Genomic DNA, 12,847 nt, shown 5'->3' on the forward strand with positions numbered 1-12,847 from the left:
AATACAGAAGGAGAATTGAGAAAAGAATGGTGGGAATCTACAAGGATGATAAATCAGTTAGAACCTACCAAAGGTAGCCGAAAGGGCCATAAGCCGACCAGCTAAAGATCGCCCAACGATCACTTCACCAATAAAGGCAGGCAAACATTGAACTGAAGTCTGATACCCTAGGTAAACTAGGGCCATAAAAATGAAATAGGGAGTATTATATTGGTTCTTTTATATTTGAAACCCCTTGCAAGATGGGGTATATTTTAGTGTAATGCAGTAACGGAACTCACTAAGTCCATTAAACTTACCCAAGTGTTGACCTGTGGTTTGTAGGATTCGTAAGATAAGGAACTCGATGAGGGACCAAGTCAGGCCGTATTGGATCAAGGATCACTACCAGTACAGTGTCATGCACATAAGAAGGGGATACCTTCAGAGGCTTCACCTAGGGGTTAAATACATTGTATATAAGGAGTTTCTTTAAAATCTAAAATTTTGAGATAGTCAACTTTTATTTAAATCTAAGGTTTCTGTTGTAAGAATAATTATTGATAAGTAATAAAGTCTTTCTTGAACTTAGTTAAGTTTAAAATTTGTGAATCAGAATGGGTTCATTTGTGGCACCCCATACCTGAATCTGATAATTGGGTCAGAACTCTAAAAGGGCCCCTGTGTCTTGGCCAAGCCAATGGTAAGTTATAATGAAAAAACCAGATAACTGTTTGAGATGTTTCTTTCTCATTGAATTTACTCGATCTGACTGCCCAATTTGCATCACTACTTTTCCCTCAAAGTTTAATGCACAACCTACATCTCTCAAAGGTTGTAGCCCCACTTATGAATCAACAAGTTTCATATCATTTCGTCGCCCCTCTAGCATTTCCAAAAGGGACCCTGTATCACTCTGACCTGTCGAGTCAATGTTCTTTCTACTATAAACACATTTGGCTAGCTGGATTGCCGATAGTACATTGGTCCACCTTTTTTTATCACGATTCACCGACACTACGCATTGTTGTTGATGAGTATCCAAGATACATATGTAATCAAAAAAGGAACTAACAAAGTATTAATCTGATCAAGGAAATTTAAGCCAAGCATGAAGTCGTTATCATCTAAATGAATTATCTCAAAATCTTCATTACCTTTCCACTTGTCGATTTGTAGCTCTACTCCTTGTGCTACTCCCACAGCTAAGACCTCTTTGAAATTTATCGTCTTGATCCTCTTAGTCAATCTTCTAATTGAGAGACCAATTTTACCCATAGCTTTCTTTGATACAAACATATCAGATGCCTATGTATCAACAAGAGCACTCCTCATTAGGCATTATGATATTGATATCCACAAACATCAATCCTTTCTACTTATGATCCCTCATCGCTTTAGTAGAATTGAGTATCGTTGATCCAAGATTTAAAGTCTCACTTTCTAGCTCTGTTTCATCCTCTTTAGTGATTAAGATAGCTTAGATCACTCTGACAGTCCCTCATCCTATATGGGTCACAACATAAGAAGCACTTTGTTAGCTTTTTCCCATCTTTTTACCCCTCTTGGCTTCAATCTCGGACATGATCAAACCAAGCTTCATGGGCATTTTTTCTTGTTCATCATCCTCTTTAATAGAAAAAAACACAAATCTTTCAGACAGCCCCTTACCATATGCGAACCATCACATAAAAAACAATTTATCTTGCTCTTCTTTTTCTTCGAGTTATTGGGTTCCCCTTCCCATTTCGTAGTTTCTCATTGCCACCATTTATCGTTGTCATACTCAACTTATTCTTCTTCATCTTCCCTACCATTTCCCGTTGTCACACCTTAAATCTAGCGGATCCAAGATTCAAACATGTAGTAGTGAAATAATTTGTTTGGCAATGTGTAATCCACCCAATTGTTTCATTTGGCGAATATGTGTAGATGTATAGTAATCACCGTGTAAGTAAGTGAAGATTTCCATTTCAGACTATTCTACTATTAAAAGAGAAAAATTTTGCTAAGTAAAATGGTATTTATGGTATGAATTATAGCCAAATGCATAGTATGCCCTGTTTGTCTTAGAATTGTGTTGGTTGGATTATAAAGTGGCCTTGTTAGGAACCAACTAGATTGACTGGTCTAATATCTATTATGTAGAATTCTCATTTATGTTTCTCTCAGAATTTGTAGGCCATTAAGGAAGAAAAATTTTGAATTAAGTGACACTTGTTGAGTTCCACTAGACAGGGTTGGGTTATATATATATGAGTGAGAAGGGTTCTGAGAAAGGTTATTCTTTTTCTCCAAAATGTTACCATCTAATTATTTTTCTTAAATCTTATTGTATCTCTTTCTCATTATGTTGGAAGTAAAGGTTCTTCATTTAATCAGTGGTCATTCCATCTCCAAGTAAGTATTACAACTCTGCATGCTAAGTTCTAAAAGAGTAAATCTATAAAAGGTATATGAACAATAAGTTGTAAGTACAAGGTTTTGCATGTGGGTTGTCAATGATTGGGATAATAGTAATTTGTATGTGAATTAGTTTTAATGGTGATCCTATGTTCTTGAAGCAGTTGTTGTTATTGGTTCGAGAAGGATGTCTAGGTCTAGAGCTTCGATCTATAATGGGTAGGTATCAGGTGAGTCTTTATCCTAACCCTTGTATATGTACTATTCAAATAGAATAATATTTAAATGACGATTATATCTCTACTAATTGGTAAGCATAAGAAGCACAGTAAAAATGATTTACGTGTTATGATGGTATGTATAAAGTTCTATTGGAATAGAAGGTTGATGGGTAAGTATGTAGGTATAAGTTGATTAAGAAGTAGTATGAATCAATCAAATGTGTGCACAAATCCTGGTAAGTGAATGTTATGTAAATAGTGTAATGCCTCTGGTAGGGCAATTATATTGCTAACTAGATTGGCAAACCACGATATGAAAACAAGTGTAAGACCATAAGGTTGAGACCCATGGCATCGTATGATATGAAAATACTCATCGTGTATATGAAGATTGGACTGATAGGTCACGATACATAGAAGTGTGTAAGTCCATATAGTTGAGACCCATGGCAAGATATGACAATATGGATGTTCATGGTGTAACCTTCAATGATGTGTAAATCGAAATAGCAGATCACGATACATGAAATTTATGTATAAGTCCATGAGGGAGCAACTCATGACACCATCTGTGAAAGTGTGTCGAGATAGTAAACACGCGAATTCTGTATATTTCCCTTGTGGCGTATTCTGTTTGGCCATTGTGGCATACTCTTCTAAGTTTGTATAGTAGAATATGATTATCTACCTGTATGGTAAGTTCTTGATAAATTCTGATGATTCTGTGATAGATGCTGCTATGATAATGTATGATACATCCAAAGCTAATTTGGTTTATTTAGATCTGTGATATAATCAAATAAGATTTAAGTGAAGTTCTTAAAAAAAAGTGTGTAACTCTATGTTCATAAAGGGTACCTGTCATGGTAATCTGTGAATATTAGCGTATTTGTAGTCATGAAAGACATAAGAAATTGTCTATTTAAGTTCATCTGCATTATATATAGTGCTAAAAAATCTGAGTATCTAGCATCTGCCATATGAGAATAATATTACGTCTTACTTTGGAATATTATGGAATCTAAGCTGTTTAACATATTGAATAGATTTGTGTTTTGTAACAAAGATGTGGGTAATCATTCTAAACAATCTAGACAATTCATTATCAGTATAAGCATGTATTAAGTTTGAACTAGAGAATGATTTGAGTTGGTAAACTGATGGTATTCAATTTTGCGTGGGAATCCACCAGTGAACCATGTCCATGAACAATTGTTCTAAGATAAACGATGCAAGTTATCTAAATAGAGAAGAAGATGTAATACTATTTGGTAAGATCTAAAGCCAGCCACGAGTTAAGTTAATGATGATTCATTAAGGATGGTAAGTGGCACATAGGTGTGTGTGTGTGTATGTGTGTGTGTGTGTGTGTGTGTGTGTGTGTGTGTGTGTGTGTGTGTGTGTGTGTGTGGTGTGTGTGTCTGTGTGTCTGTGTGTCTGTCCGAAGATGTAAGGTATCCGCCAAAGACAGATTAGGTAATCTAAATAATCAAGATGAAGAGTTCGGCGTGAAAAGTTTAAAGGTATATTATATTTCAAACTCACTATGTTCATGTGACTTATAAGTGTTATGTTTATGTTGTAGGTTATGTTGTAGAAATGATTTTCACTAGGAGGGACAAGTTAGGAGTACGCCAAGAGAGCGATGAATATGGATATTTTGTATACAGTGGACATCTTTAAATTATGCCCTATTAGTCTGTTCATTTAAAACTATATATTGTAATAAGTTATTATAGATATGAGGTATTGTTTTTAAATACATTTCTTAGTTTATTTAATAAATGATATTTTTGATAAAATGATAAGAAATTTATTTTGAGTGTATAAGAAAGTTGTTAAGAAAATTTTACTGAGTGAAAAGTGTAGTAACACCCAAGGTCTAAACCTTGTGAATTAGGCCAAGTTGAGGGCGCTACACCCTTCTTCTTATGATTAGAAGACTCAAACTTGTTTTTCTTCGAAACAAGCTTGATTAAGGACTCTGCCATGATCATAGCTTTGGAAAATTTTTGAACCCCTCGGCATTCCAATTCCTGTTTCACCCTCGTCTTCAACCCATCCATGAATTAGAACAATGCTTCTTTCTCGCTCAGATCAGTGATTTGGAGCATTAGTTCACTAAACTCCTTCACATACTCTCAAATTGTGTCTTGTTGTGAAACTGGTGCAACTTAGATTGAGCCTCCTTCTCATCATATTGGGGGTAAAATTAATCATTAAACTCTTTTTTGAAACTTTTTCCAAGTCCGAATTACGACCTAACCAAGCCTTTCATTTGTGGACCTACTCCTCCACCATAAAAAAGTAAAATCAGTAAAATATCAAGAAAAAATATTTACCATAGCATTATCATCCTTGATGCCCATGTCACAAAAGTATTGTTCCATCTCCCACAAGAAGTTGCCCACTTCCCTTATGAACCTTGTCCCATTGAAATTATTCGGTTTTGGGACATTTATCTCATGGTTTAGTGTTGTACCCAACACTCTTTTACCCAGGATGGATCAACACACAACAAGCTTTCCCTCGAGCTCCTCAATTCTTATGCTCAAAACCCTTACTATGGTCATTGTTTCCTCTTTCAAAGTCATCACCATGATCTCGAGAGCATCATCCCTCACTATCAGCTTATTCATAAAAATTGAGCACCCCTTACATCTCTTCCACATTGGAACCAAGAGACTCCAACACGTTTTCCCTAAGTTTCTCTTCCGTCGAGTCCAACTCTATAGTGCATCCCTTGACTACCATGAGTTTCTCCCTCATATTCCTCATGGATTCCCCGAGAATGACCACTTGATTTTCCAAAGCTAACAGCATGTCCCTCGATCGACTAGCTTTCTTAGACCTCCTGTAGGTCTTCATAGGCTCAATTTGTTTGTCGACTCCTTTCATCATCTCGATCAATACCTTTGAAACCTTAGCTCGGATACCAACTATCATAGGACTAAAACTTTCTTCTCGCAATCCATGCAGCCTATGGCCATTTCTTGGGTTCAAATCTGCCTGAGTCAACTTAACTCTAGCAAACTAAGGATTCTCAATAGAAATTCTCTCTAGGCACCAAAGCTAATGCGGAAGCAACTAAAAATGAAAGAGCAATTAAATAATAGAAAAGCCATAAGAAAGCAAAAACACGCTAAGTGTTTGAGTGAACTGTAACGGCTCGTTTTCAGTAAAATCAGAATAGTGGTTTGGGGCAAAAAATTTGATGTCGTAAAATGTATTTTAATATTATTTTAGTATCTATAGCATGATAATGATAGTATAAAAATTTTCATTAAGAAATTTTACCATTTGTATGCTCAATTAGTGAAAAATGACTAAATCGCATAAAGTGCGAAAGTTGTGTTCTATTAGCTAAAGGTGTTAAATAGCTATCGAACTTTAAAGTGGAGGTCCTTATGTGGTAATTAGACCATTAAAAGTGATAGTGGATGAGCATGGCTTGGCAATTTTGTTATTTTTAAAGTAAGGTAAGGTTAAAATGGTAAATAGGAAATAAATGAATAAATTAAATAAAAAAATATCAACCCATTTGTTTCATATTCTCCACCAAAAAACACAAAGAAAATAGGGGTTTTGAAGCTTAAATTTTCAGCCACTTAATTCCCTTGCATGTAAGTTATCCTTTATCCTATTTGTGTTGATTTTTATGTTTTCGGGATCGTTGTAGCTTAATCTAGCTAAAGAGATGATTAAATTGCAATATGGTTAAAATTTTAGAGTTTTTCCATGTGATCATATTAGTTTTTTTAAAAGTTTAATGGAAGAAAATTAATTTTTGTTGTTAGTTAAACAACTTTTATAAAGAGATTTTTAATAAAATGGTCAATTATGGGATAAATTGAGAAATGTAAAATTTTTGTGGTAAATATGTGAAATTTTGAAATGCTTGGGTTTCTATAAGCATATACAGAAATCGGCTAGGCTTGGGTATGGATGAAATTGCATAAATTTCATTTTACGAGCCTAGGGACTAAACTGTAAAGAAGTTAAAAGCATAGGGGAAATAGTAATTTTTCCATAACATGAATTTTGGATTAAATTGAATTAGAATAAAGATAAAAATTATTAAATTTGATTATATAGATCAAGAAAATCCACGTTCGAAATTAAATCGAAGAAAAAAAAGTAGTGGATTGATCGGTCGACTTACTCCGTACTAATTCGAGATAAGTTCGTCTATTTACATTGTGTATTTATATACTTTAATTGAAATATATGTATTTGGATTGAGTAATTACGGTGTACAATTATGAACGCATAATCGATATACTACGAAGAATACCGAGCCCCATTTGAACTTTAAAAATTCGTAAGATATAAATGAAATGTCATTAGGGTTACCGTTTTGGTTGAGGTTCTGCATGTGTTGTGGACTCACCACAGCTCGTATGAGCTTATCGATTTACAACTCGTAGAAGCTTACCGATAATCAGCTCAGAGGAGCTTACCGTTTATCGCTCGTATAAGCCTACATGTACAGGAATTGACAGATTACAGTTCAATACACCTCGTGTGTACTACCCTTGTATCTAATGAGATTCTAAGTGGTTCAACAGGCATAGTGTTATTACGAGATTATATAAGTTCAACACGAACTAGTATAGGTATTTACATGGAGATGGTTTTTATATATATGATATATGGTAGAGATATTACATTTACATGGAAATTTAATAATTGTTGAATTTATACATGATTCTCGATTTTTATGTGTATACATGGCTAACTTGGTGAATGGTTATGTGATAGGCTTTGGCCAAAAATTGAATTGAGTTGTTTACCTAAATTTGTGGTTATACGGTAAGTTTTATTCTATGTTTTACTAACTTGCTAAGCTTAATTGCTTACTCCGTTTATTTTTTCGTGTTTTATAGTGCTTTGAAAGCTCGCTCGGTTTGAAATTTGTCAGAGATTTGCGTCACACTATCAAACTCTTATTTTGGTACTTTGGACTTTATATTTTGGTTAAATGGCATGTATAGGTATTTTGGCTAATGTGACCTATATGTCTCGTTGAGTTTTGGCCATTTGAATTGGCTTGTAAGGTGGTCATATATTTTGGTATGTATATATGTATAAATGGCCTTATAGTATATGATGTATGGTTGCTATGTGAACGACTTGGTTGTGAATTGGTATTTGGGTACCAAATGGTTGAGATTTATAAGTAGCATACATGTTAGGTTTTTAGGCACAAAGTTTGCATAAATGTGTTTGACAATTTAGGTATATTTGGAGACATAGTTTGCATTATTATGAATGGCCATTGGAGGTGCCTATATGTATCATGATAGTATGTGATATTATTAAATGTTATTAACTTGACATTGGTTGGTTTTGAATGCCTATTTATGCCATGGCTATATGCATATTGATGTTTGTAGGTTGGCATCAATTTTGGGTGAGAAATATGGCTTGGAAAATGGCCTATTTTTTTCCACACGGGCATATGTCTCAGCCGTGTGTGACACACAGCCAGGTGATACAGCCGTGTGTCCCTTAATACTACTATAGAAATCAAGTCAGTAGCTTCGCACGGCCTAGTACACGGGCATGTGGCTTGGCCGTGTGGCACAAGTCAGTATACCCTCTAGTTTTTACAAAACCTAGCACACGGTCTGACACATGAACTTGTGAGGCCATTTCGAAGGGTACAGGGCCTAGCACACGGGCGTGTAGTTTGGCCATGTGACCTAAGTTTGTGAGTTATATGGGGTAGGACACAGGCTGGGACACGACCATGTGTCCCTATTTCGAATGCCCACACGACCTGAGGCACGAGCGTGTCACTTGGCCGTATGTCTGGCCATACGGGCATGTGTCCTCTGCACTTTAAAAATTTTCCATGTTTTCGTAAAAAAATTTCTTGGGTACTCAGTTTAGTCCCAAACCACTTCTAATGATTATTTAGGGTCTCGAGGGCTTGTATTAGGGACTATATGAATGAATTTAAATGGCTTTTGTTTGGAATGAGAAATAAATATAAAAAGTAGGATTGTTTGAGTTTTAAGTCCGGTAATCCTCTAAAACCCTATTCTAGAGTCTGATACAAGTTAGGGGTGTTACATATATTGGTATCAGAGCTATGGTTTAGTCGATTCTCAGACTAACGTAGCGTTTGTGAGTCTAACTATACATGCCATTTTATAACTTGTGATAGTGTGATATCTCCTGATACTTTAAAATCATGTTTTTCATATAGTAATAGATTCCAATCGAGCAGACTCTGATGATGTTGAGAGTAACACACCAGCCTCCATTCGCGGAGCAGTGTCGTCTGGATCTAGACCTGTGTCTGAGGGTCATGGAAGAGAGGCTAAGGAAGCCTTCCATATGATGAACGAGTGGTTCACTGAGTTTGTCTGAACTAATCCGGCTACTCAGCAACCTCCACCCCACCTTTTCCCCAATCGGTCCCCGTAGCTCCTCAAGTTTTAGAACCCATACGCTTGAGCAAATTGCCCGTTGATAAAATTTAAAAATATGGGGCCGAAGTGTTTAGAGCTACAGTTGATGACGACCCTGAGAGAGCCAAGTTTTGGCTTGAGAATATAAAACGGGTTTTCGATGAATTTTCTTGTATGCCAGTAGAATGTGTTAAATGTGTCGTGTCTCTTCTGAATAATGCTACATACCAGTGGTGGAGCACTTTAATTTCTGTAGTACCGAGGGAACGGGTTACATGAGAATTCTTTCAGACAGAATTTAGAAAGAAGTATATAAGTCAACGATTTCTGGATCAAAAGCGCAAAGAAATTTTAGAACTGAAATAGGATCGTATGACCATATCTGAATATGAAAGAGATTTTGTAAGACTAAGTAAATATGCCCGTGAATGCATTCCAATCGAGGTGGTTATGTGTAAACATTTTGAAGACGGGTTGAATGAAGATATTAAGCTTTTAGTCGGGATACTTGGACTGAAGGAATTTGTGATTTTAGTTGATAGAGCTCACAAAGCTGAGGAGCTTAGCAAAGAAAAGAGAAAAGCTGAATTTGAAGCTAAAGATTCGAGGAAGAGATTTACGGGAAAGTTTCATCAATCAACATCAAAGAAATCTAAATAGCATCACTACCGTCCTACTATTTCTATGGTGCATTCTAGTCGAGATAGAGATGTGAGACACTCCAATCCTAAACCCCAGGCTACATCTATAGCTACTGTGGGTAGTGTTAGAAATGCTAGACCTGAGTGCAAACACTACAATAGGCCATATTATGGCGAGTGTCGAGTTAAAAGCGGAGCATGTTTTAGTGCGGTTCATTCACCCACTACCTCAGAGATTGCCCTGAGAAGTCTGAGAAAGAAAAAACTCAAACTGCGAGGTAGAGCAATACAGCTACTAGAGGGAGACCACCCCGAAATACTGGAAATATTAGTGGTAATCAAGGTGCAACGAGAGATTCTGCAGTGAGATCTAAAGCATGAGCGCCAGCCAAAGCTTATGCTATTCTCGCTCGCGAAGATGCGTCGACACCAGATATAATCACTGGTATTTTTTCTCTTTTTAACAGTGATGTAACTCTTTGATTGATCCCGGATCAACACATTCTTATGTGTGTACGAGTTTAGTGTCTAGTAAGAGTTTACCAGTTGAATCCACTAAATTCATTGTTAAAGTGTCAAACCCCTTAAGTCAGTATGTCTTAATTGATAAAGTCTGCAATAATTGTCCTTTAATGACTTAGGGTTACAGTTTTCTAGCTGATTTGATGCTTTTACCATTTGATGAATTCGATGTGATTTTGGGCATGGATTGGCTGACTCTATATGATGCAGTTATAAATTGTAGATGAAATCTGATTGTATTAAAATGTCAGAATGATGAGACTATTCATATTGAATCCGATGATTCGAGTAGTTTGCCTATTGTGATATCGGCTATGCTAGCACAGAAATATGTGAGAAAAGGTTGTGATGCCTACCTTGCGTATGTACTGGATACAAATATGTCAATAGAGTGGTCTGAGAAAAGTTTGAGTGGTCTGAGAAATGTCAATAGAGTTTTAATCAGTTGAAAGCACTGTTGATCGAAGCACTGGTTTTAATTCTGCCTGAGTCGGGTAAAAAAATTTGTGATTTTTAGTGATGCGTCATTGAACGATTTAGGTTGTGTTTTAATGCAAGATGGCAAAGTGATAGCGTATGCTTCCAGATAATTCAAGACGCAAGAGACGAATTATCTGACACATGACTTGGAGTTAGCTGCGATCGTGTTTGCAATAAAAATTTGGCAACATCATTTGTTTAGTGAAAAGTGTCACATATTTACCGATCACAAGAGCTTGAAGTATTTGATGTCACAGAAAGATTTGAATTTGAGACAGCGAAGATGGCTTGAACTGTTGAAAGATTATGAGTTAGTGATTGATTATCACCCGGGAAACGCAAATGTAGTTGCGGATGCTTTGAGTAGAAAATATTTGTTTTCTCTAAGAGCGTTAAATAAGCGATTAACTTTGTTTGATAATGGTTCGATTTTAGCTTAGTTAAAAGCTAAACCAGTGCTTCTTCAGCAAATCTGCGAAGCACAGAAATATGATAATGATTTACAAGCTAAATGAGTACAGTGTGAGTCGACTTTTGATTCTGAATTTCAGGTTGGACCCAATGGTTGCCTATTGTTTCGAGGTAGACTTTGTGTGCCGAAGAATCCTGAGCTTATACAGAAAATTTTACACGAAGCACATAGTGGTAGCTTGTCTGTTCATTCAGGGAGTACTAAGATGTACAGTGATTTGAAATAGATGTACTGGTGGCCGAGTATAAAAAGTGACATTTCTAATTTTGTGTCGAGATGCTTGATTTGTCAACAAGTCAAAGCTTACCATCAAGTGCCTTTAGGACTGCTACAACCAATGATGATATCGAAGTGGAAATGGGATAGAGTTACGATGGATTTCATATTGGGATTACCTCTATCTCCGAAAAAGAAAGATGTTATCTGGGTTGTTGTTGATCGTTTGACAAAGTTTGCACATTTTATTCCGGTATGTACAGACTTCTCTCTTGATAGACCAGCTGAGTTGTATATTTCTAAAATTGTCAGATTGCACAGAGTGTCAGTCTTCATTATTTCGGATAGAGATCTGCGGTTTACATCTCGATTTTGGAAGAAATTGCAAGAAGTTTTGGGTACGCAATTACATTTTAGCACTGTATTTCATCCTCAAACCAATGGTCAGTCTGAGAGAGTGATTCAAATTCTCAAAGATATGCTTCGTTGTTGTGTATTAGAGTTTGAAGGCAATTGCGAAAATTATTTACTATTGATTGAATTCGCGTATAACAATAGTTTTTAGCCGAGTCTTAAGATGGCACTGTATGAAGCTTTATATGGTCATAAATGCCAAAATCTGTTGTAATGGATCGAGCTTAGTGAGAAAAAGATATACGGGGTTGATTTGATATGAGAAACCGAAGAGAAGATGAAAATGATTCGTGACAGTCTGAAAGCTGCTTCAGATTGACAGATATCGTACGCGAATTTGAAGTGTAAAGATGTTGAATTTCAAATCGGTGATAAAGTATTTCCAAAAGTATCGCCTTGGAAAAGAATTCTTTGATTTGGTCGCAAAGGAAAGTTAAGTCCGCGATTTATAGGACCATACGAGATTGTCGAGAGAATTGGGCCAGTAGCATACCGACTTGAATTATCGTCAGAGTTGGAAAATATTCATAATGTGTTTCATGTATCCATGTTACGACAGTACCAGTCAGACCCTTCGCATATAATTTCTCCATCGGAAGTTGAGATTCAACCTGATATGTCATATAACGAAGAACCGATCAGAATTATGGCACGAGAGATCAAAGAATTGAGAAACAAAAGAATAGTCTTAGTGAAAGTTCTTTGGCAATGACATGGGATTGAGGAGGCTACTTGGGAACCCAAGGAGACCATGAGAAAACAATACCCTAACCTATTTTCTGGTAAGATTTTCAAGGACGAAAAGTCCTAAGGGGGAGAGTTGTAACAGTCCGTTTTTAATGAAGTCGGAACAATGGTTTCGAGATCACAAATTTGATGTCGTAAAATTTATTTTAATATTATTTTAGTATCTACATCATGATAATATGATAGTATAAAAAATTGCGTTAAGAAATTTTATCGTTTGTATGCTCAATTTGTGAAAAAGGACTAAATCGCATAAAGTGCGAAAGTTGTGTTCTATTAGCTAAAGGTGTTAAATAACTATATAAATTTAAATTGGAGGTTCTTATATGGTAA

Source organism: Gossypium hirsutum, chromosome D04 (assembly GCF_007990345.1).
Source record: "Gossypium hirsutum isolate 1008001.06 chromosome D04, Gossypium_hirsutum_v2.1, whole genome shotgun sequence".
Classification (NCBI taxonomy): domain Eukaryota; kingdom Viridiplantae; phylum Streptophyta; class Magnoliopsida; order Malvales; family Malvaceae; genus Gossypium; species Gossypium hirsutum.